The 26,146-nt window shown below is 43.8% G+C and overlaps 1 long non-coding RNA gene and 2 pseudogenes across 1 annotated transcript; 2 read left to right on the top strand and 1 right to left on the bottom strand.

Moving 5' to 3' along the window:
• Window positions 1-2,844: 2,844 nt before the first annotated feature.
• LOC139551486 (nanos homolog 3-like) lies at window positions 2,845-3,382 on the top strand (annotated as a pseudogene).
• Window positions 3,383-7,259: 3,877 nt separating this feature from the next.
• On the top strand, window positions 7,260-7,797 carry LOC139551470 (nanos homolog 3-like; annotated as a pseudogene).
• A 2,314-nt stretch (window positions 7,798-10,111) lies between these two features.
• LOC139551459 (uncharacterized) lies at window positions 10,112-21,220 on the bottom strand. Its single transcript, XR_011670291.1, has 2 exons — window positions 21,139-21,220; window positions 10,112-10,760 (listed from the first exon to the last, which is right to left on the bottom strand). It is a non-coding gene; the product is annotated as an uncharacterized lncRNA (long non-coding RNA).
• Between the last annotated feature and the right edge of the window lie 4,926 nt (window positions 21,221-26,146).

Genomic DNA, 26,146 nt, shown 5'->3' with positions numbered 1-26,146 from the left:
TGTCTGAGTGTTGGAGTGTGTCCCTGGCCATCTGTAAATTAATAAAGAACAACAAAAAGGTGCCATCTGGTTTGCTTTACAAATTTTACTTTTGATACCTAAGTATATTTTAAACCATTAACTTTTAGACTAAGTAGTATTTTATCGGGTGACATTCACTTATACTTGAGTCATTTTATATTAAGGTATCTTTACTTTTACTCAAGTTTGACAAGTGGGTACTTTTTCCACTTGGAGCTACAACAACGATGTGTGCTGTTGGGGGACTGGAGTTGGGAAACACTGATGTAAGGAAACAGACACCGTTTCAATCTTGTCAATAGGCAATATTTACCTCCCAAATGAACAGACTAAGTAGGGCAGTAGAAGACACACAACCAGCTTTCTGGATCAGTCCTTCTAGAATGCTCCACAGATGGACAGTCATCAAACCATTGTTGTCTCGGACCCTGAGATGGGCCATTAATCACCACTGTTCTGTAAATCACGGTTAGTGACCCAACCCTGGCAGTCTCCCGTGAATTGACGTGTGTCCAATTGAATTGAGTGGTTTGCTATTATTCTGTAAATTTATTGTAAATAAATTGTAAATGGTCACTCAAAACCGGTTCAGGCCAATTTGACAACACAATCACACGTTCAATTCGTGCATGTACATAATGTGTTTCAGCATTTTTTTTGTTACTTAATTCGTGAGAAAAGACAATAATTTAAACACGATAGCCTATATTTCAATTTTTTCTTCATTATTGAACGTTATGAATATACCTTAATGTTGTATTTATTTAATCCCGTTTATAAATGGTGTTTGTATTGCTATATATACTGTTTTCGATTTTTCTGAGCAGACTTTCTGATCAGAATTTGTGAGAAAAGACACACACAATTTTCTTCATAATGCATTTAATACAAGTTAAACAGTTTAATGTAAAATAATGAATTATGTTGGTTGACACTTGTGGCTCTTCCAAGGCCGATTCATTATGATTATTACGGTGTCAATCATGTTAGCGAGTCAGAAATGTCAGTTTCCTAGTACCGACTAGCACTTGAATACTGCATAATGCTGGCTTCATATTCTCCTGGGACACTGGACAATGGGAAGTCGTAACTCCGACATGATTGTGTTCAAGTTCAGTTCAAGTCGGAACAATTCATAAGCCAATATTGCACTATATAGGCCTGTGGTCTAAAGTAGTGCACTATATAGGGCATTGTCTACAGGTGGACTTTAGATCTTAGTGGTAAAGGTGATCTTTATGCTGGGAATATTTTTAGACTGGTTAGTTATAAAAGCAACATGTTTCATGGAGCCACGACTGAGATGAGGAGATGTACAATAACCAAAGATTCACCTTAGTAATCAGTTATTTTATAACACGTTCTACAAAACACAGTAACTACATACTGTTCCACACTGATGTCCTCAGCATTAGGAAAGACAGAGGAGAAGAAAATAACCCTTAAACGGTACTTCAACCGGGTGGTAGCTTTTTATGCTAATTCAACCCTGCAAGTTAGAGGCTGCTGCACTATATACACAGACACTCCGACATTGCTCATCATAATATTTATATATTTCTTCATTCCATTATTTTAATTTTAGATTTGTGTGTATTGTTGTGAATTGTTAGATACTACTGCACTGTTGGAGCTAGGAACACAAGCATTCCGCTACACCCACAATAACATCTGCTAAATATGTGTATGTGACACAATAAAATGTGATTTATAGACCTGCATTATTATTATAACATTGGGCCCATATAACTTCACACACTTTCATTTCAAATCTGGGTTGATACTTGGGATGGGAATGGGGTGTCATTTAAGACGCAGACCTCGTTACTAAACTGTTTAAATCCTTCTTTGCCGTCTTTCTTCAATTCGATGGATTTCAACGTAAATGTATTAATCACCCCAAAGGGAAAATCATTATTGGTGATTGAGGTAATCATTGATCTTATGTGATAACAGATGGTATTTTGTGTAGATTGTTGCGTGTGTATTTATTTGACTGTAACAAAATTCCTCCATCTCCCCATTCCTCCAATCCCTGTATTCCCCTCCGTCCCCATCCCTCTCTCCAAACCCCGACTCCCCCAACTCCTGTCTCCGTCCCTGCCTGGACTGGTCATTTCAGTAGGATGCTGTTTATGTCGTTTCCATTGTATGTTTTATAATATTGTCTGTTTCAGTTGTTGTTCCTTTGTCATTTCCATTGTGTTATAAAATCGTTTTGGTCGTAGTGAACAGCAAGGACTGTACGCTTGTTTATTCCATGTGTAACTCTGTGTTGTTGTTTGTGTCGCACTGCTTTGCTTTATCTTGGCCAGGTCGCAGTTGTAAATGAGAACTTGTTCTCAACTGGCCTATCTGGTTAAATAAAGGTGAAATAAAATAAATATTTAAAAAAGCAATTTTGAATTTTAATAGTTATTTTACTGATATTTTCTTATTAAAATAGGCTATTATCAAACAGCTTCCTATAACTAAGAATTAGAAGTCCTATCAATTTAGAACATAGAATATATTAAACAGTTATATTTGAAGTTTTTAATATTGTGAGGTGTAAAATTGTATCCCAAAAAGTTGATCTTCTAAAATGACCAATTTAGCAGTTGTCAGTTTGAAACCATTTGATTGGCTGTTGTCACGTGCCACGGACTCCGCACAACGCCATCTGATTGGCTGTTTAACGAAACACCGACAGGTTAAAACGTGAACGTTCTCAAATTTGCCTTCAGTTGAGTTGTCAGTTGAGACCCAGCGTTCTTTATTCTGGTACATTCTGATCGTTATCAGACACTAGTCTTTTGGGCTATAAAAAATACAAGTGTGAGAATGAACGCTATGATTTGTCAACTCATAGACCTACCGCCTTACACGGAGTCCGAAAACAAGAGTTTCGACCCGTGGCGGGACTACTTGAAGCTGGCTGACCTAGTGCGCGACATGCAGTTAGGAAACTTCACCTCAGAACCGTCAACCGTTGAGGGTCATGACTCCGGGATATGCTCGACCATGGTGGAATTTGAAGAGTTTCTGCCGCGAGCCTTGCTGTCACCGATAACACCTGTGGCGACACCACCCCTACGGCACGAAATGGAACCCCTCGATTCAGAAATCGACCTCTTGCATGAAGACGCTCCTTTATGGCCGAGCAGCACCGAGGGTCCCGAGCCCCCTACAGCAGCGTCCAGATCCCCCGCTGGAACCTGTGGCCAGAGTGGGAGAAACACGCCGGAGGAGGTGCCATCACCTAAGCGCAAGTTCCGGCTGCTTGGGGACATACCGAGTCTGTGTATGCGTCCCACAGCCTCAAGGACCAGGATGGGGACATGATGTCCCGTACCTGTGGCTGTATGTCTGCCCTCTTTGACAACGTTCACGTGTCTATGTCACGCCCAATGGTGTAAAGTACTTTAGTGAAATACTTGAAAGTACTACTGAAGTAGTTTTGGGGGTATCTGTCCTTTAATTGGGCTTCGAGTGGGGCAGCAGTCTAAGGCACTGCATCTCAGTACTTGAGGCGTCACTACAGACACCGTGGTTCGAATCCAGGCTGTATCTCAACCGGCCGTGATTGGGAGTCCCGTAGGGTATCGAACAATTGGCCCAGCATCGTCCGGGTTTGGCCGTCATTGTAAAGATGAATTTGTTCTTAATTGACATGCCTAATTAAATGAAGGTTTTTACTTCACTACATTCCTAAAGAAAATGATGTACTTTTTACTCCGTACATTTTCCCTGATACCCAAAACTATTCTTTACATTTTGAATGCTTATCAAGACACGACAATTGTTTAATTCACACACTTATCAAGAGAACATCCCTACTGCATCTGATCTGGCCGACTCACTAAACACATGCTTCGTTTATAAATGATGTCTGAGTGTTGGAGTGTGTCCCTGGCCATCTGTAAATTAATAAAGAACAACAAAAAGGTGCCATCTGGTTTGCTTTACTTTTTACTTTTGATACCTAAGTATATTTTAGCAATTACATTTACTTTAGATACTTAAGTATATTTTAAACCATTTACTTTTAGACTTTTACTCAAGTAGTATTTTACCGGGTGACATTCACTTATACTTGAGTCATTTTATATTAAGGTATCTTTACTTTTACTCAAACTTGACAAGTGGGTACTTTTTCACTTGGAGCTACAACAACGATGTGTGCTGTTGGGGGACTGGAGTTGGGAAACACTGATGTAAGGAAACAGACACCGTTTCAATCTTGTCAATAGGCAATATTTACCTCCCAAATGAACAGACTAAGTAGGGCAGTAGAAGACACACAACCAGCTTTCTGGATCAGTCCTTCTAGAATGCTCCACAGATGGACAGTCATCAAACCATTGTTGTCTCGGACCCTGAGATGGGCCATTAATCACCACTGTTCTGTAAATCACGGTTAGTGACCCAACCCTGGCAGTCTCCCGTGAATTGACGTGTGTCCAATTGAATTGAGTGGTTTGCTATTATTCTGTAAATTTATTGTAAATAAATTGTAAATGGTCACTCAAAACCGGTTCAGGCCAATTTGACAACACAATCTCACATTCAATTCGTGCATGTACATAATGTGTTTCAGCATTTTTTTTGTTACTTAATTCGTGAGAAAAGACAATAATTTAAACACGATAGCCTATATTTCAATTTTTTCTTCATTATTGAACGTTATGAATATACCTTAATGTTGTATTTATTTAATCCCGTTTATAAATGGTGTTTGTATTGCTATATATACTGTTTTCGATTTTTCTGAGCAGACTTTCTGATCAGAATTTGTGAGAAAAGACACACACAATTTTCTTCATAATGCATTTAATACAAGTTAAACAGTTTCATGTAAAATAATGAATTATGTTGGTTGACACTTGTGGCTCTTCCAAGGCCGATTCATTATGATTATTACGGTGTCAATCATGTTAGCGAGTCAGAAATGTCAGTTTCCTAGTACCGACTAGCACTTGAATACTGCATAATGCTGGCTTCATATTCTCCTGGGACACTGGACAATGGGAAGTCGTAACTCCGACATGATTGTGTTCAAGTTCAGTTCAAGTCGGAACAATTCATAAGCCAATATTGCACTATATAGGCCTGTGGTCTAAAGTAGTGCACTATATAGGGCATTGTCTACAGGTGGACTTTAGATCTTAGTGGTAAAGGTGATCTTTATGCTGGGAATATTTTTAGACTGGTTAGTTATAAAAGCAACATGTTTCATGGAGCCACGACTGAGATGAGGAGATGTACAATAACCAAAGATTCACCTTAGTAATCAGTTATTTTATAACACGTTCTACAAAACACAGTAACTACATACTGTTCCACACTGATGTCCTCAGCATTAGGAAAGACAGAGGAGAAGAAAATAACCCTTAAACGGTACTTCAACCGGGTGGTAGCTTTTTATGCTAATTCAACCCTGCAAGTTAGAGGCTGCTGCACTATATACACAGACACTCCGACATTGCTCATCATAATATTTATATATTTCTTCATTCCATTATTTTAATTTTAGATTTGTGTGTATTGTTGTGAATTGTTAGATACTACTGCACTGTTGGAGCTAGGAACACAAGCATTTCGCTACACCCACAATAACATCTGCTAAATATGTGTATGTGACACAATAAAATGTGATTTATAGACCTGCATTATTATTATAACATTGGGCCCATATAACTTCACACACTTTCATTTCAAATCTGGGTTGATACTTGGGATGGGAATGGGGTGTCATTTAAGACGCAGACCTCGTTACTAAACTGTTTAAATCCTTCTTTGCCGTCTTTCTTCAATTCGATGGATTTCAACGTAAATGTATTAATCACCCCAAAGGGAAAATCATTATTGGTGATTGAGGTAATCATTGATCTTATTTTTATTTTATTTTTTTTACCGTTATTTTACCAGGTAAGTTGACTGAGAACACGTTCTCATTTGCAGCAACGACCTGGGGAATAGTTACAGGGGAGAGGAGGGGGATGAATGAGCCAATTATAAACTGGGGATTATTAGGTGACCATGATGGTTTGAGGGCCAGATTGGGAATTTAGCCAGGACACCGGGGTTAACACCCCTACTCTTACAATAAGTGCCATGGGATCTTTAATGACCTCAGAGAGTCAGGACACCCGTTTAACGTCCCATCCGAAAGACGGCACCCTACACAGGGCAGTGTCCCCAATCACTGCCCTGGGGCATTGGGATATTTTTTTAGACCAGAGGAAAGAGTGCCTCCTACTGGCCCTCCAACACCACTTCCAGCAGCATCTGGTCTCCCATCCAGGGACTGACCAGGACCGACCCTGCTTAGCTTCAGAAGCAAGCCAACAGTGGTATGCAGGGTGGTATGCTGCTGGCTGTGATAACAGATGGTATTTTGTGTAGATTGTTGCGTGTGTATTTATTTGACTGTAACAAAATTCCTCCATCTCCCCATTCCTCCAATCCCTGTATTCCCCTCCGTCCCCATCCCTCTCTCCAAACCCCGACTCCCCCAACTCCCGTCTCCGTCCCTGCCTGGACTGGTCATTTCAGTAGGATGCTGTTTATGTCGTTTCCATTGTATGTTTTATAATATTGTCTGTTTCAGTTGTTGTTCCTTTGTCATTTCCATTGTGTTATAAAATCGTTTTGGTCGTAGTGAACAGCAAGGACTGTACGCTTGTTTATTCCATGTGTAACTCTGTGTTGTTGTTTGTGTCGCACTGCTTTGCTTTATCTTGGCCAGGTCGCAGTTGTAAATGAGAACTTGTTCTCAACTGGCCTATCTGGTTAAATAAAGGTGAAATAAAATAAATATTTAAAAAAGCAATTTTGAATTTTAATAGTTATTTTACTGATATTTTCTTATTAAAATAGGCTATTATCAAACAGCTTCCTATAACTAAGAATTAGAAGTCCTATCAATTTAGAACATAGAATATATTAAACAGTTATATTTGAAGTTTTTAATATTGTGAGGTGTAAAATTGTATCCCAAAAAGTTGATCTTCTAAAATGACCAATTTAGCAGTTGTCAGTTTGAAACCATTTGATTGGCTGTTGTCACGTGCCACGGACTCCGCACAACGCCATCTGATTGGCTGTTTAACGAAACACCGACAGGTTAAAACGTGAACGTTCTCAAATTTGCCTTCAGTTGAGTTGTCAGTTGAGACCCAGCGTTCTTTATTCTGGTACATTCTGATCGTTATCAGACACTAGTCTTTTGGGCTATAAAAAATACAAGTGTGAGAATGAACGCTATGATTTGTCAACTCATAGACCTACCGCCTTACACGGAGTCCGAAAACAAGAGTTTTGACCCGTGGCGGGACTACTTGAAGCTGGCTGACCTAGTGCGCGACATGCAGTTAGGAAACTTCACCTCAGAACCGTCAACCGTTGAGGGTCATGACTCCGGGATATGCTCGACCATGGTGGAATTTGAAGAGTTTCTGCCGCGAGCCTTGCTGTCACCGATAACACCTGTGGCGACACCACCCCTACGGCACGAAATGGAACCCCTCGATTCAGAAATCGACCTCTTGCATGAAGACGCTCCTTTATGGCCGAGCAGCACCGAGGGTCCCGAGCCCCCTACAGCAGCGTCCAGATCCCCCGCTGGAACCTGTGGCCAGAGTGGGAGAAACACGCCGGAGGAGGTGCCATCACCTAAGCGCAAGTTCCGGCTGCTTGGGGACATACCGAGTCTGTGTATGCGTCCCACAGCCTCAAGGACCAGGATGGGGACATGATGTCCCGTACCTGTGGCTGTATGTCTGCCCTCTTTGACAACGTTCACGTGTCTATGTCACGCCCAATGGTGTAAAGTACTTTAGTGAAATACTTGAAAGTACTACTGAAGTAGTTTTGGGGGTATCTGTCCTTTAATTGGGCTTCGAGTGGGGCAGCAGTCTAAGGCACTGCATCTCAGTACTTGAGGCGTCACTACAGACACCGTGGTTCGAATCCAGGCTGTATCTCAACCGGCCGTGATTGGGAGTCCCGTAGGGTATCGAACAATTGGCCCAGCATCGTCCGGGTTTGGCCGTCATTGTAAAGATGAATTTGTTCTTAATTGACATGCCTAATTAAATGAAGGTTTTTACTTCACTACATTCCTAAAGAAAATGATGTACTTTTTACTCCGTACATTTTCCCTGATACCCAAAACTATTCTTTACATTTTGAATGCTTATCAAGACACGACAATTGTTTAATTCACACACTTATCAAGAGAACATCCCTACTGCATCTGATCTGGCCGACTCACTAAACACATGCTTCGTTTATAAATGATGTCTGAGTGTTGGAGTGTGTCCCTGGCCATCTGTAAATTAATAAAGAACAACAAAAAGGTGCCATCTGGTTTGCTTTACTTTTTACTTTTGATACCTAAGTATATTTTAGCAATTACATTTACTTTAGATACTTAAGTATATTTTAAACCATTTACTTTTAGACTTTTACTCAAGTAGTATTTTACCGGGTGACATTCACTTATACTTGAGTCATTTTATATTAAGGTATCTTTACTTTTACTCAAACTTGACAAGTGGGTACTTTTTCACTTGGAGCTACAACAACGATGTGTGCTGTTGGGGGACTGGAGTTGGGAAACACTGATGTAAGGAAACAGACACCGTTTCAATCTTGTCAATAGGCAATATTTACCTCCCAAATGAACAGACTAAGTAGGGCAGTAGAAGACACACAACCAGCTTTCTGGATCAGTCCTTCTAGAATGCTCCACAGATGGACAGTCATCAAACCATTGTTGTCTCGGACCCTGAGATGGGCCTTAATCATCATTGTTCTGTAAATCAAGGTTAGTGACCCAACCCTGGCAGTCTCCCTTGAATTGACGTGTGCCCAATTGAATTGAGTGGTTTGCTATTATTCTGTAAATTTATTGTAAATAAATTGTAAATGGTCACTCAAAACCGGTTCAGGCCAATTTGACAACACAATCTCACATTCAATTCGTGCATGTACATATTGTATTTCAGCATGTTGTTTTGTTGTTTAATTCGTGAGAAAAGACAAGAATTTAAACACGATAGCCTATATTTCTATTGTTTCTTCATTATTGAACGTTATGAATATACCTTAATGTTGTATTTATTTAATCCCGTTTTATAAATGGTGTTTGTATTGCTATATATACTGTTTTCGATTTTTCTGAGCAGACTTTCTGATCAGAATTTGTGAGAAAAGACACACATTTATGTGCGACTTAATCCGTGGGAAAAACATTTTTATTAATGCCACTGCTGTTTTCTATGTTTGATTTCGCTTAATACTTTGGGATACTGGTGCACTTGTAGTCAGAAAGGCCCTTTTCGTGAAGGCAACAGGACACGATATTCTTCATAACGCATTTCATATTTCGTGGAGCCTAAATCACAATTTTCTTCATAATGCATTTAATACAAGTTAAACAGGTTAATGTAAAATAAGGAATTATGTTGGTTGACACTTATGGCTCTTCCGAGGCCGTTTCATTATGATTATTACTGTGTCAATCATGTTAGCGAGTCAGAAATGTCAGTTTCCTAGTAGCGACTATCACTTGAATGCTGTATTATGCTGGCTTCATATTCTCCTGGGACACTGGACAATGGGAAGTCGTAACTCCGACATGATTGTGTTCAAGTTCTTTTCAAATCGGAACAATTCATAAGCCAATAGATTAGCAACAACATTTTTCCTTTTTCCCCACTTGTAATTCCAATTTTGAGCTGTGCACTATATAGGGCTGTGGTCTAAAGCAGTGCACTATATAGGGCTGTGGTCTAAAGTAGTGCACTATATTGGGCTGTGGTCTAAAGCAGTGCACTATATAGGGCTGTGGTCTAAAGTAGTGCACTATATTGGGCTGTGGTCTAAAGTAGTGCACTATATAGAGCTGTGGTCTAAGGTAGTGCACTATATAGGGTTGTGGTCTAAAGTAGTGCACTATATAGGGCATTGTCTACAGGTGGACTTTAGATCTTAGTGGTAAAGGTGATCTTTATGCTGGGAATCTTTTTAGACTGGTTAGTTATAAAAGCAACATGTTTCATGGAGCCACGACTGAGATGAGGAGATGTACAATAACCAAAGATTCACCTTAGTAATGATTTATTTTATAACACATTCTACAAAACACAGTAACTACATACTGTTCCACACTGATGTCCTCAGCATTAGGAAAGACAGAGGAGAAGAAAATAACCCTTAAATGGTATTATAAACCGTCTTTATTATTATAAGGTTGTGTCCATATAACTTGACAAACATTCAGTTCTAATCTGAGTTGATACTTTGGATCATTGTTCTCAAACTGATCTTGAGTTTTCAAGTCAAAACATAAATACAAAATAACTTCAAGTGAGCCTCCGCTATGTGAAGACTTTCCCATGAGCCTTTGGGGGCGTTGCGATGATGGTTCGCTGTAGGTCCCAAATGGCACCTTATTCCCTATATAGTGTACTACTGTTGACCAGAGCCTTATTCCCTATATAGTGTACTACTGTTGACCAGAGCCTTATTCCCTATATAGTGTACTACTGTTGACCAGAGCCTTATTCCCTATATAGTGTCTATGGACCCAGGTCAAAAGTAGGGCACTATATAGGGAATAGGGTGCTATTTGGGAGGCAGTCTAGATCTCAGAGCGTCGTGGGGGGAAGACGCGGCGTGGGGGAGGCCTCGCTGTCTTGTTGCCACGGCGAAGAGACTCTAGCTCCCGATGGGTAGCCATCACGACCCGACTGAAAGAGAAAGGGATGAAGGAGGGAGAGATAGAGATGGAGGGAGGAAAGAAAAGAGGGAGAGAAAAGAGAAGGATAGGGGAGGGAGGAAGAGATGCATTGGGAGAGAGTGATATTATTTTCAGTTGCTATTTGTCTGTTTTTACTACTACTTACAAAACATCTGATCACCACTGTCATGCAAATGTGGTTGGTTTGATCCTGAGAGGTGTGAGATTGCTTTAGGCAATGTAAACATATGTTTCCTATGCCAATACTGCCCTTGGAATTGAATTGAAATTGAATTCTATATCAACTCAACTTCCTGTTGAATCTGCAGACGTGTTGCTGTGCGTTTTGTTGCTGTGCGTTTTGCTGCCAACTTTACTTTGCTAGCTGACAACTTTACGTTTTTTTGTTTTGTTTTTGTTTTTAATTACCGTTTATATTTTTTTTTTTTTTTTTTCCATCGCAACTTTTTTCCCTCATTCAACTTTTTCACTCCGGACGCTTTATCTGGACATGGTTCGTCAACACCTTCAACAGCCGAAGCTAAGTAGTAACATTAACATGATGTCTTCTAATTGCAGTCGCTGTACTCATAATATACAGGAGAACGATCGCCTTACGGCGAGAATAGCTGTGCTACAAGCCCAGCTTCAGACGCAATCGTTAGGCAAGGGTAATTTCAGTGTAGGAAAGGAAGAAACAGCGTCTGTGCCACCAGTAAGTACAGATAGTAACGTTAGTATAAATCCCCCCGCACAGTCCCCGCAGCCGGACAACTTTCTCATGGCTTCTGGAGGGAAATGCTGTTGGAATGCTCAACCGGTGTCGCTCATTCAGCCGACAGAAACTTTCAACCGGTTCTCCCCATTATGTAGCGAGTCGGAGTCTGAGTCTGAGTCTTCTCTTGTCTCTACTCCTCCCGTTACGGGGTCTGAGACGCCGAAGGCTCCCACCATTAGCTCTGACAAATTGAAAACCCTAGTCATTGGCGACTCCATTACCCGCAGTATTAGACTTAAAGCGAATCACCCAGCGATCATACACTGTTTACCAGGGGGCAGGGCTACCGACGTTAAGGCTAATCTAAAGATGGTGCTGGCTAAAGCTAAATCTGGCGAGTGTAGAGAGTATAGAGATATTGTTATCCACGTCGGCACCAACGATGTTAGGATGAAACAGTCAGAGGTCACCAAGTGCAACATAGCTTCAGCGTGTAAATCAGCTAGAAAGATGTGTCGGCATCGAGTAATTGTCTCTGGCCCCCTCCCAGTTAGGGGGAGTGACGAGCTCTACAGCAGAGTCTCAGCACTCAATCGCTGGTTGAAAACTGTTTTCTGCCCCTCCCAAAAGATAGAATTTGTAGATAATTGGCCCTCTTTCTGGGACTCACCCACAAACAGGACCAAGCCTGACCTGCTGAGGAGTGACGGACTCCATCCTAGCTGGAGGGGTGCTCTCATCTTATCTACCAACATAGACAGGGCTCTAACTCCTCTAGCCCCACAATGAAATAGGGTGCAGGCCAGGCAGCAGGATGTTAGCCAACCTGCCAGCTTAGTGGAGTCTGCCAATAGCACAGTCAGTGTAGTCAGCTCAGCCATACCCATTGAGACTGTGTCTGTGCCTCGACCTAGGTTGGGCAAAACTAAACATGGCGGTGTTCGCCTTAGCAATCTTATTAGGATAAAGACCTCCTCCATTCCTGCCATCATTGAAAGAGATCGTGATACCTCACATCTCAAAATAGGGTTACTTAATGTTAGATCCCTCACTTCAAAGGCAGTCATAGTCAATGAACTAATCACTGATCATAATCTTGATGTGATTGGCCTGACTGAAACATGGCTTAAGCCTGATGAATTTACTGTGTTAAATGAGGCCTCACCTCCTGGTTACACTAGTGACCATATCCCCCGTGCATCCCGCAAAGGCGGAGGTGTTGCTAACATTTACGATAGCAAATTTCAATTTACAAAAAAAAAAATGGCGTTTTCGTCTTTTGAGCTTCTAGTCATGAAATCTATGCAGCCTACTCAATCACTTTTTATAGCTACTGTTTACAGGCCTCCTGGGCCATATACAGCGTTCCTCTCTGAGTTTCCTGAATTCCTATCAGACCTTGTAGTCATAGCAGATCATATTCTAATTTTTGGTGATTTTAATATTCACATGGAGAAGTCCACAGACCCACTCCAAAAGTCTTTCGGAGCCATTATCGACTCAGTGGGTTTTGTCCAACATGTCTCTGGACCTACTCAATGCCACAGTCATACTCTGGACCTAGTTTTGTCCCATGGAATAAATGTTGTAGATCTTAATGTTTTTCCACATAATCCTGGACTATCGGACCACCATTTTATTACGTTTGCAATCGCAACAAATAATCTGCTCAGACCCCAACCAAGGAGCATCAAAAGTCGTGCTATAAATTCTCAGACAACACAAAAATTCCTTGATGCCCTTCCAGACTCCTTCTGCCTACCCAAGGACGTCAGAGGACAAAAATCAGTTAACCACCTAACTGAGGAACTCAATTTAACCTTGCGCAATACCCTAGATGCAGTTGCACCCCTAAAAACGAAAAACATTTGTCATAAGAAACTAGCTCCCTGGTATACAGAAAATACCCGAGCTTTGAAGCAAGCTTCCAGGAAATTGGAACGGAAATGGCGCCACACCAAACTGGAAGTCTTCCGACTAGCTTGGAAAGACAGTACCGTGCAGTACCGAAGAGCCCTCACTGCTGCTCGCTCATCCTACTTTTCCAACTTAATCGAGGAAAATAAGAACAATCCAAAATTTCTTTTTGATACTGTTGCGAAACTAACTAAAAAGCAGCATTCCCCAAGAGAGGATGGCTTTCACTTCAGCAGTAATAAATTCATGAACTTCTTTGAGGAAAAGATCATGACCATTAGAAAGCAAATTACGGACTCCTCTTTGAATCTGCGTATTCCTCCAGGGCTTAGCTGTCCTGGATCTGCACAGCTCTGCGAGGGCCTGGGATCGGGAGAGACACTTAAGTGTTTTAGTACTATATCTCTTGACACAATGATGAAAATAATCATGGCCTCTAAACCTTCAAGCTGCATACTGGATCCTATTCCTACTAAACTGCTGAAGGAGCTGCTTCCTGTGCTTGGCCCTCCTATGTTGAACATAATAAACAGCTCTCTATCCACCGGATGTGTACCAAACTCACTAAAAGTGGCAGTGATAAAGCCTCTCTTGAAAAAGCCAAACCTTGACCCGGAAAATATAAAAAACTATCGGCCTATATCGAATCTTCCATTCCTCTCAAAGATTTTAGAAAAAGCTGTTGCGCAGCAACTCACTGCCTTTCTGAAGACAAATAATGTATACGAAATGCTTCAGTCTGGTTTTAGACCCCATCATAGCACTGAGACTGCACTTGTGAAGGTGGTAAATGACCTTTTAATGGCGTCAGACCGAGGCTCTGCATCTGTCCTCGTGCTACTAGACCTTAGTGCTGCCTTTGACACCATCGATCACCACATTCTTTTGGAGAGACTGGAAACCCAAATTGGTCTACACGGACAAGTTCTGGCCTGGTTTAGATCTTACCTGTCGGAAAGATATCAGTTTGTCTCTGTGAATGGTCTGTCCTCTGACAAATCAACTGTACATTTCGGTGTTCCTCAAGGTTCCGTTTTAGGACCACTATTGTTTTCACTATATATTTTACCTCTTGGGGATGTTATTCGAAAACATAATGTTAACTTTCACTGCTATGCGGATGACACACAGCTGTACATTTCAATGAAACATGGTGAAGCCCCAAAATTGCCCTCGCTAGAAGCCTGTGTTTCAGACATAAGGAAGTGGATGGCTGAAAACTTTCTACTTTTAAACTCGGACAAAACAGAGATGCTTGTTCTAGGTCCCAAGAAACAAAGAGATCTTCTGTTAAATCTGACAATTCATCTTGATGGTTGTAAAGTCGTCTCAAATAAAACTGTGAAGGACCTCGGCGTTACTCTTGACCCTGATCTCTCTTTTGACGAACATATCAAGACTGTTTCAAGGACAGCTTTTTTCCATCTACGTAACATTGCAAAAATCAGAAATTTTCTGTCCAAAAATGATGCAGAAAAATTAATCCATGCATTTGTTACTTCTAGGTTAGACTACTGCAATGCTCTACTTTCCGGCTACCCGGATAAAGCACTAAATAAACTTCAGTTAGTGCTAAATACGGCTGCTAGAATCCTGACTAGAACCAAGAAATTTGATCATATTACTCCAGTGCTAGCTTCCCTACACTGGCTTCCTGTTAAGGCAAGGGCTGATTTCAAGGTTTTACTGTTAACCTATAAAGCGTTACATGGGCTTGCTCCTACCTATCTTTCCGAGTTGGTCCTGCCGTACATACCAATACGTACGCTACGGTCACAAGACGCAGGCCTCCTAATTGTCCCTAGAATTTCTAAGCAAACAGCGGGAGGCAGGGCTTTCTCCTATAGATCTCCATTTTTATGGAACAGTCTGCCTACCCATGTGAGAGACGCAGACTCGGTCTCAACCTTTAAGTCTTTACTGAAGACTTATCTCTTCAGTAGGTCATATGATTGAGTGTAGCCTGGCCCAGGAGTGTGAAGGTGAACGGAAAGGCTCTGGAGCAACGAACCACCCTTGCTGTCTCTGCCAGGCCGGTTCCCCTCTCTCCACTGGGATTCTCTGCCTCTAACCCTGTTACAGGGGCTGAGTCACTGGCTTGCTGGTGCTCTTTCATGCCGTCCCTACGAGGGGTGCGTCACTTGAGTGGGTTGAGTTACTGACGTGATCTTCCTGTCTGGGTTGGCGCCCCCCCTTGGTTTGTGCTGTGGTGGAGACCTTTGTGGGCTATACTCGGCCTTGTCTCAGGATTGTAAGTTGGTGGTTGAGGATTTCCCTCTAGTGGTGCGGGGGCTGTGCTTTGGCAAAGTGGGTGGGGTTATATCCTTCCTATTTGGCCCTGTCCGGGGGTTTCTTCGGATGGGGCCACAGTGTCTCCTGACCGCTCCTGTCTCAGCCTCCAGTATTTATGCTGCAGTAGTTTGTGTCGGGGGGCTAGGGTCAGTTGGTTACCTGGAGTACTTCTCCTGTCTTATCCAGTGTCCTGTGTGAATTTAAGTATGCTCTCTCTAATTCTCTCGTTCTCTCTTTCTCTCTGAGAACCTGAGCTCTAGGACCATACGTCAGGACTACCGGGCATGATGACACCTTGCTGTCCCCAGTCCGCCTGGCCTTGCTGCTATTCCAGTTTCAACTGTTCTGCCTGTGGTTACGGAACCCCTACCTGTCCCAGACCTGCTGTTTTCAACTCTTAATGATCGGCTATGAAAAGCCAACTGAGATTTATTCCTGATTATTATTTGACCATGCTTGTCATTTATGAACATTTTGAAAATCTTGGCTCTCTCTAATTTTCTCCTTCTCTCTTTCTTTCTCTCGGAGGACCTGAGCCCTAGGACCATACGTCGGGACTACCGGCCGTGGTGACTCCTTGCTGTCCCCAGTCCGCCTGGCCTTGCTGCTATTCCAGTTTCAACTGTTCTGCCTGCGGTTATGGAACCCCTACCTGTCCCAGACCTGCTGTTTTCAACTCTTAATGATCGGCTATGAAAAGCCAACTGAGATTTATTCCTGATTATTATTTGACCATGCTTGTCATTTATGGAAATTTTGAAAATCTTGGCTCTCTCTAATTTTCTCCTTCTCTCTTTCTTTCTCTCGGAGGACCTGGGCCCTAGGACCATGCGTCGGGACTGCCGCCCGTGGTGACTCCTTGCTGTCCCCAGTCCGCCTGGCCTTGCTGCTATTCCAGTTTCAGCTGTTCTGCCTGCGGTTATGGAACCGCCACCTGTCCCAGACCTGTTGTTTTTCAACTCTTGATGATCGGCTATGAAAAGCCAACTGAAAATGATTCATGATTATTATTTGACCATGCTTGTCACTTATGAACATTTTTGAACATCTTGGCATAGTTCTGTTATAATCTCCACCCGGCACAGCCAGAAGAGGACTGGCCACCCCTCATAGCCTGGTTCCTCTCTAGGTTTCTTCCTAGGTTTTGGCCTTTCTAGGGAGTTTTTCCTAGCCACCGTGCTTCTACACCTGCATTACTAGCTGTTTGGGGTTTTAGGCTGGGTGTCTGTACAGCACTTCGAGATATTAGCTGATGTACGAAGGGCTATATAAAATAAAATTGATTGATTGATTGATTGATTGAATTGAGAGAGAGATCAAAGAGAGAGCATAGCAAGACAAGATCTCTCTCTGTGACGACTCCCCCATCCTGAGTCAGTCTGAACACACCCCTTCAAACTGTCCTGCAGACGAGGATAGTCACCCCCCCCCCCCCAGCACTGAACACACCCCTTCAAACTGTCCTGCAGACGAGGATAGTCACCCCCCCCCCCCCCCCAGCACTGAACACACCCCTTCAAACTGTCCTGCAGACGAGGATAGTCACCCCCCCAGCACTGAACACACCCCTTCAAACTGTCCTGCAGACGAGGATAGTCACCCCCCCCCCCCCCCCCCCAGCACTGAACACACCCCTTCAAACTGTCCTGCAGACGAGGATAGTCACCCCCCGCCCTCCCCCAGCACTGAACACACCCCTTCAAACTGTCCTGCAGACGAGGATAGTCACCCCCCCCCCAGCACTGAACACACCCCTTCAAACTGTCCTGCAGACGAGGATAGTCACCCCCCCCAGCACTGAACACGCCCAGGTCCCACAACTGCACCGGTCCTCCATCATTGAGGGATAAATTCACAGAGCTGGAGAGAGACATGGTGGAGCTCAGAGAGCTAGTCCACACAATACAAACAGAACAAACCCACAAAACAGACCAGCACAACAACACCCCCCAACAAGACGCGGGGGGCCAAAGGTGGAGGTGAACGGCCGTCTGAGAGAGCTGGCTGCTCTATGGACTGAGGTGAGAGAACTTAAAGAGGAGGGAGAGGAACACGTGGCACAGCTAACAGTAGTGAAGGAGGAGAGAGAGGAACTCATGGCACAGCTAACAGTAGTGAAGGAGGAGAGAGAGGAACACATGGTACAGCTAACAGCAGTGAAGGAGGAGAGAGGAACACATGGCACAGCTAACAGTAGTGAAGGAGGAGGGAGGAACACATGGCACAGCTAACAGTAGTGAAGGAGGAGAGAGGAACACATGGCACAGCTAACAGTAGTGAAGGAGGAGAGAGGAACACATGGTACAGCTAACAGCAGTGAAGGAGGAGTGAGAGGAACACATGGTACAGCTAACAGCAGTGAAGGAGGAAGGAGATGAACACATGGCACAGTTAACAGTAGTGAAGGAGGAGAGAGAGGAACACATGGCACAGCTAACAGTAGTGAAAGGGGAGGGAGAGGGACACATGGCACAGCTAACAGCAGTGAAGGAGGAAGGAGAGGAACACATGGCACAGCTAACAGTAGTGAAGGAGGAGAGAGGAACACATGGCACAGCTAACAGTAGTGAAGGAGGAGGGAGAGGAACACATGGCACAGCTAACAGTAGTGAATGAGGAGGGAGAGGAACACATGGCACAGCTAACAGTAGTGAAGGAGGAGGGAGAGGAACACATGGTACAGCTAACAGCAGTGAAGAAGGAGAGAAGAACACATGGCACAGCTAATAGCAGTGAAGAAGGAGAGAGGAACACATGGCACAGATAATAGCAGTGAAGGAGGAGAGAGGAACACATGGCACAGCTAACAGTAGTGAAGGAGGAGGGAGAGGTACACATGGAACAGCTAACAGCAGTGAAGGAGGAAGGAGAGGGACACGTGGTACAGCTAACAGCAGTGAAGGAGGGAGGAGAGGAACACATGACACAGCTAAGAGTAGTGAAGGAGGAGGGAGAGGAACACATGGAACAGATAACAGTAGTGAATGAGGAGAGAGGAACACGTGACACAGCTAACAGTAGTGAATGAGGAGAGAGAGGAACACGTGACACAGCTAACAGTAGTGAATGAGGAGAGAGGAACACGTGGCACAGCTAACAGTAGTGAATGAGGAGAGAGAGGAACACGTGACACAGCTAACAGTAGTGAAGGAGGAGGGAGAGGAACAAGTGACACAGCTAACAGTAGTGAATGAGGAGAGAGGAACACGTGACACAGCTAAAAGCAGTGAAGGAGGAAGGAGAGGAACACATGACACAGCTAACAGCAGTGAAGGAGGAGGGAGAGGAACACATGACACAGCTAACAGTAGTGAAGGAGGAGAGAGAGGAACACATGGCACAGCTAACAGTAGTGAAGGAGGAAGGAGAGGAACACGTGACACAGCTAACAGTAGTGAATGAGGAGAGAGGAACACGTGACACAGCTAACAGTAGTGAATGAGGAGAGAGAGGAACACGTGACACAGCTAACAACAGTGAATGAGGAGAGAGGAACACGTGACACAGCTAACAGTAGTGAATGAGGAGAGAGGAACACGTGACACATCTAACAGTAGTGAAGAAGGAGGGAGAGGAACACGTGACACAGCTAACAGTAGTGAATGAGGAGAGAGGAACACGTGACACAGCTAACAGCAGTGAAGGAGAGGAGGGAGAGGAACACGTGGCACAGCTAACAGCAGTGAAGGAGGAGAGAGAGGAACACATGTGTTAGGATTTATGTTTATGCACTATAGCCGGGTAGCATATAGGGTGAAAATGAATATTGTTTTGTTACACACATACACAAACTATATAGAGGGGGGTGTTTGTGTAGGAGTAAGGACTGACCAACACAGGCCATAAAAGTTGTGGACAGTCTGGAGAGGGGAAGGGTGCATCTCTCTAGACCAACCAGGTGTTTAGAATACTGGACAATACCATATTAGGAACTGTTTTAGTGTAGAATCGACAGACCCAAGACGGAGCTAATCTACCCAGCAACCAGATGTGGACCAAGGGACGCGCCAAGGGGCTTGGACAAAGGGCCATCAAAGGGGGGCAAAGTCTAAACCAGGCCCAGCCTCTACTGTGATAGGCCAACAGACGCGTTGAAACTATGGTATAAGAACAGCTGTATACGTACTTCTTGCCAGTTCTCTGTTCATCCTGCGCGGTGAAACAGCGAACCCGTATATACGAAAATTGCATTTACCATTTATAAGTTGGAGTTTAATTAAAATACTTAAAATATATTCGGGGACTCTGAATCACATTTTGTCCTGATGCCAGATTTGAACAGACGCAAATCTCTTTCACATGGCACAGCTAACAGTAGTGAAGGAGGAAGGAGAGGAACACGTGACACAGCTAAAAGCAGTGAAGGAGAGGAGGGAGAGGAACACGTGACACAGCTAACAGTAGTGAAGGAGAGGAGGGAGAGGAACACGTGACACAGCTAACAGCAGTGAAGGGGAGGGAGAGGTACACGTGACACAGCTAACAGCAGTGAAGGAGAGGAGGGAGAGGTACACGTGACACAGCTAACAGCAGTGAAGGAGAGGAGGGAGAGGAACACGTGACACAGCTAACAGTAGTGAAGGAGGAGGGAGAGGAACACGTGACACAGCTAACAGCAGTGAAGAAGGAGGGAAAGGAACATGTGACACAGCTAACAGTAGTGAAGGAGGAGGGAGAGGAACACGTGACACAGCTAACAGCAGTGAAGAAGGAGGGAAAGGAACATGTGACACAGCTAACAGTAGTGAAGGAGGAGGGAGAGGAACACGTGACACAGCTAACAGCAGTGAAGGAGGAGGGAGAGGAACATGTGACACAGCTAACATTAGTGAAGGAGGAGGGAGAGGAACATGTGACACAGCTAACAGTAGTGAAGAAGGAGGGAGAGGAACATGTGACACAGCTAACAGCAGAGTTCAGAACCTCATCCCCTGTTCTCCTCCTCTCCTGTGTTAACTAAGGTTAGGACCTCATCCCCTGTTCTCCTCCTCTCCTGTGTTAACTAAGGTTAGACCTCATCCCCTGTTCTCCTCCTCTCCTGTTAACTAAGGTTAGGACCTCATCCCCTGTTCTCCTCCTCTCCTGTGTTAACTAAGGTTAGACCTCATCCCCTGTTCTCCTCCTCTCCTGTTAACTAAGGTTAGGACCTCATCCCCTGTTCTCCTCCTCTCCTGTGTTAACTAAGGTTAAGACCTCATCCCCTGTTCTCCTCCTCTCCTGTGTTAACTAAGGTTAAGACCTCATCCCCTGTTCTCCTCCTCTCCTGTGTTAACTAAGGAGGAGAGATCCTAATCTATGTGTCCATCTGAGCAGACAGCCATCTAGCCAATCAGAGCTCAGAGATCTGTGGGGCGGATCAGGCTGACTTCTAACTTTCATTAGGTCAAAGGTCATCACTAGGAGAAAGTGGTGAGGAAGTAGAAGGATGGAGGGAGAGGAGGGAAAAGAGAGGAAGACTCACTTTAGGTAGGAGAGTTCTCTGATCAGGCCACAGACCAGTTCTGTAGCGTCTTCATGCTCTTCCTCTTTCTCCTCTTCCTCTCAATTCAATTCAATTCAATTCAAGGGGCTTTATTGGCATGGGAAACATGTGTTAACATTGCCAAAGCAAGTGAGGTAGATAATATACAAAAGTCAAATAAACAATAAAAATGAACAGTAAACATTACACATACAGAAGTTTCAAAACAATAAAGACATTACAAATGTCATATTATATATATGCAGTGTTGTAACAATGTACAAATGGTTAAAGCACACAAGTTAAAATAAATAAACATAAATATGGGTTGTATTTACAATGGTGTTTGTTCTTCACTGGTTGCCCTTTTCTTGTGGCAACAGGTCACAAATCTTGCTGCTGTGATGGCACACTGTGGAATTTCACCCAGTAGATATGGGAGTTTATCAAAATTGGATTTGTTTTCGAATTCTTTGTGGATCTGTGTAATCTGAGGGAAATATGTCTCTCTAATATGGTCATACATTGGGCAGGAGGTTAGGAAGTGCAGCTCAGTTTCCACCTCATTTTGTGGGCAGTGAGCACATAGCCTGTCTTCTCTTGAGAGCCATGTCTGCCTACGGCGGTCTTTCTCAATAGCAAGGCTATGCTCACTGAGTCTGTACATAGTCAAAGCTTTCCTTAAGTTTGGGTCAGTCACAGTGGTTAGGTATTCTGCCACTGTATACTCTCTGTTTAGGGCCAAATAGCATTCTAGTTTGCTCTGTTTTTTTGTTAATTCTTTCCAATGTGTCAAGTAATTATCTTTTTGTTTTCTCATGATTTGGTTGGGTCTAATTGTGCTGTTGTCCTGGGGCTCTGTGGGGTGTGTTTGTGTTTGTGAACAGAGCCCTAGGACCAGCTTGCTTAGGGGACTCTTCTCCAGGTTCATCTCTCTGTAGGTGATGGCTTTGTTATGGAAGGTTTGGGAATCGCTTCCTTTTAGGTGGTTGTAGAATTTAACGGCTCTTTTCTGGATTTTGATAATTAGTGGGTATCGGCCTAATTCTGCTCTGCATGCATTATTTGGTGTTCTACGTTGTACACGGAGGATATTTTTGCAGAATTCTGCATGCAGAGTCTCAATTTGGTGTTTGTCCCATTTTGTGAAATCTTGGTTGGTGAGCGGACCCCAGACCTCACAACCATAAAGGGCAATGGGCTCTATGACTGATTCAAGTATTTTTAGCCAGATCCTAATTGGTATGTTGAAATTTATGTTCCTTTTGATGGCATAGAATGCCCTTCTTGCCTTGTCTCTCAGATCGTTCACAGCTCTGTGGAAGCTACCTGTGGTGCTGATGTTTAGGCCGAGGTATGTATAGTTTTTTGTGTGCTCTAGGGCAACGGTGTCTAGATGGAATTTGTGGTCCTGGCGACTGGACCTTTTTTGGAACACCATTATTTTGGTCTTACTGAGATTTACTGTCAGGGCCCAGGTCTGACAGAATCTGTGCAGAAGATCTAGGTGCTGCTGTAGGCCCTCCTTGGTTGGTGACAGAAGCACCAGATCATCAGCAAACAGTAGACATTTGACTTCGGATTCTAGTAGGGTGAAACCGGGTGCTGCAGACTGTTCTAGTGCCCGCGCCAATTCGTTGATATATATGTTGAAGAGGGTGGGGCTTAAGCTGCATCCCTGTCTCACCCCACAACCCTGTGTGAAGAAATGTGTGTGTTTTTTGCCAATTTTAACCGCACACTTGTTGTTTGTGTACATGGATTTTATGATGTCGTATGTTTTACCCCCAACACCACTTTCCATCAATTTGTATAGCAGACCCTCATGCCAAATTGAGTCGAAGGCTTTTTTGAAATCAACAAAGCATGAGAAGACTTTGCCTTTGTTTTGGTTTGTTTGGTTGTCAATTAGGGTGTGTAGGGTGAATACATGGTCTGTTGTACGGTAATTTGGTAAAAAGCCAATTTGACATTTGCTCAGTACATTGTTTTCATTGAGGAAATGTACGAGTCTGCTGTTAATGATAATGCAGAGTATTTTCCCAAGGTTACTGTTTACGCATATTCCACGGTAGTTATTGGGGTCAAATTTGTCTCCACTTTTGTGGATTGGGGTGATCAGTCCTTGGTTCCAAATATTGGGGAAGATGCCAGAGCTAAGGACGATGTTAAAGAGTTTTAATATAGCCAATTGGAATTTGTTGTCTGTATATTTGATCATTTCATTAAGGATACCATCAACACCACAGGCCTTTTTGGGTTGGAGGGTTTTTATTTTGTCCTGTAACTCATTCAAGGTAATTGGAGAATCCAGTGGGTTCTGGTAGTCTTTAATAGTTGATTCTAGGATTTGTATTTGATCATGTATATGTTTTTGCTCTTTATTCTTTGTTATAGAGCCAAAAAGATTGGAGAAGTGGTTTACCCATACATCTCCATTTTGGATAGATAATTCTTCGTGTTGTTGTTTGTTTAGTGTTTTCCAATTTTCCCAGAATTGGTTAGAGTCTATGGATTCTTCAATTACATTGAGCTGATTTCTGACGTGCTGTTCCTTCTTGTTCCGTAGTGTATTTCTGTATTGTTTTAGTGATTCACCATAGTGAAGGCGTAGACTCAGGTTTTCCGGGTCTCTATGTTTTTGGTTGGACAGGTTTCTCAATTTATTTCTTAGATTTTTGCATTCTTTATCAAACCATTCGTCATTGTTGTTCATTTTCTTCGGTTTTCTATTTGAGATTTTTAGATTTGATAGGGAAGCTGAGAGGTCAAATATACTGTTAAGATTTTCTACTGCCAAGTTTACACCTTCACTATTGCAATGGAACGTTTTACCCAGGAAGCTGTCTAAAAGGGATTGAATTTGCTGTTGCCTAATTGTTTTTTGGTAGGTTTCCAAACTGCATTCCTTCCATCTATAGCATTTCTTAATGTTACTCAGTTCCTTTGGCTTTGATGCCTCATGATTGAGTATTGCTCTGTTCAAGTAGACTGTGATTTTGCTGTGGTCTGATAGGGGTGTCAGTGGGCTGACTGTGAACGCTCTGAGAGACTCTGGGTTGAGGTCAGTGATAAAGTAGTCTACAGTGCTACTGCCAAGAGATGAGCTATAGGTGTACCTACCATAGGAGTCCCCTCGAAGCCTACCATTGACTATGTACATACCCAGCGTGCGACAGAGCTGCAGGAGTTGTGACCCGTTTTTGTTGGTTATGTTGTCATAGTTGTGCCTAGGTGGGCATATGGGGGAGGGAATGCTGTCACCTCCAGGTAGGTGTTTGTCCCCCTGTGTGCTGAGGGTGTCAGGTTCCTGTCCAGTTCTGGCATTTAGGTCGCCACAGACTAATACATGTCCCTGGGCCTGGAAATGATTGATTTCCCCCTCCAGGATGGAGAAGCTGTCTTCATTAAAGTATGGGGATTCTAGTGGGGGGATATAGGTAGCACACAGGAGGACATTTTTCTCTGTTAAGATAATTTCCTTTTGAATTTCTAGCCAAATGTAAAATGTTCCTGTTTTGATTAATTTAATGGAGTGAGTTAGGTCTGCTCTATACCAAATTAGCATTCCCCCTGAGTCCCTTCCCTGTTTCACACCTGGTAGTTTGGTGGATGGGACTACCAGCTCTCTGTAACCTAGAGGGCAACCAGTGGGTCCGTCTCCTCTATACCATGTTTCTTGCAGGATGACAATGTCTGCATTACCGATTTCTTTGGTGAAGTCCGGGTTCCTGCTCTTTAGGCCAAAGGCAGATGACCTCAGGCCTTGGATATTCCAGGATGATATAGTGAAGGCTTTTTGTTCCATAAAGTGTCCAAAGTTGTTGGTCGGGGTTTGGCCTCAGGCCAGTAAGTGTGAGCAGAGCCTGCTGAGCATCTGGTACATGCCGTTGGCTTGGGCGAGTGTAAGAGTGGGGGTTGGGCCTGTTTGCCCGCTCACTACCTGGGCGTATGTGTGACTTCCATGTTGATGCCCTCTTTGCGGGGGTGGGGTGCATGGGGTGGGCAGGAGTGGCATGGGTCTGATCTGAGGGGGCCTAAATTGGGTGTGGGCATGGTTGATGTGGGGGGGGTGTGTAGGTCCAGGGGGGGGTCCTGGAGGTCTTGGAGGGTGTCTCGCTGGTCTGGGTGGGGTGTCTATTGATCTGTTGCTCCTGTGTGAAGTGTTGGGGCTTCGTTTGAGAGCGATGTCCTTTAGAGTCCGGGCAAAGGTGGGCACTGCTGCCTTGTAGAGGTGGACCTGGTCATAGAGGCTGTTCAAGTCCAGGGTGGAGTGGTGTGCCAGAAAAACATTTGGTTTTGAGGCACAGTCACGGGAAATGCTTGCGTTTACCCGCTGTATTGTAGCAGGGTGGAAGTCTTTTCGTGGTAGCAGGATGGAGATAACCACTTGTGCGTTGGGGAAAGTAGAAGAAGCTTTTTCAATCACTCCCTTCAGTGCTGTGGCCACCCTTTCCTGCTGTGCTCTCAGGTCGTTTGTGCCTGTGTGTATTATTATGTGGCTAGGTGAGCCTAGTTTGTCCTCAGACAGAAGGTCTAGGGCGCGCTGGGTGTTTGGACACCAGAGTTTAGACACACTGTGTTTGGGAAAAAGTTTTTTTTCTTCTATATATTTCCCATTTGAGTCCATAAGAAGGACAATCTGTGTCTTGTGTTTGTCCTCAGTGGGTGTGGGGGGGTTGTCAGGAGGGCTATCAGGGTGGCTGACAGGGGGGGTGCTCAGAGGGGGTGAGAGCTGCTGGGCTTGGGGTTTTTCTTTTGTCTGTTCTGTTGTGGTGTCGTTTCTATGGTCAGGGTCTGGTGTGGACTGTTCTGCTGTGGTGTTGAGACTTTTGTCGGGTGCTGAGGTGGGCTGTTCTGCTGGCGTCTCTGTGGGGATGGCCACCTCCCTAGTGGGTTGTTCTCTGTCACATGCCATCCCCCTCAACCTCTCCTCCAGCAGTCTGATCCTCTCCTCCATCCCCCTCTCCCTCTCCTCCTGTAGTCTGATCCTCTCCTCTAGTGCTCT

The sequence above is a fragment of the Salvelinus alpinus genome, chromosome 2, assembly GCF_045679555.1.
Source record: "Salvelinus alpinus chromosome 2, SLU_Salpinus.1, whole genome shotgun sequence".
NCBI classification, from domain to species: Eukaryota; Metazoa; Chordata; class Actinopteri; order Salmoniformes; family Salmonidae; genus Salvelinus; species Salvelinus alpinus.
The sequence above is the reverse complement of the archived record's forward strand: the minus strand, read 5'-3'. Positions and strand labels throughout refer to the sequence as shown.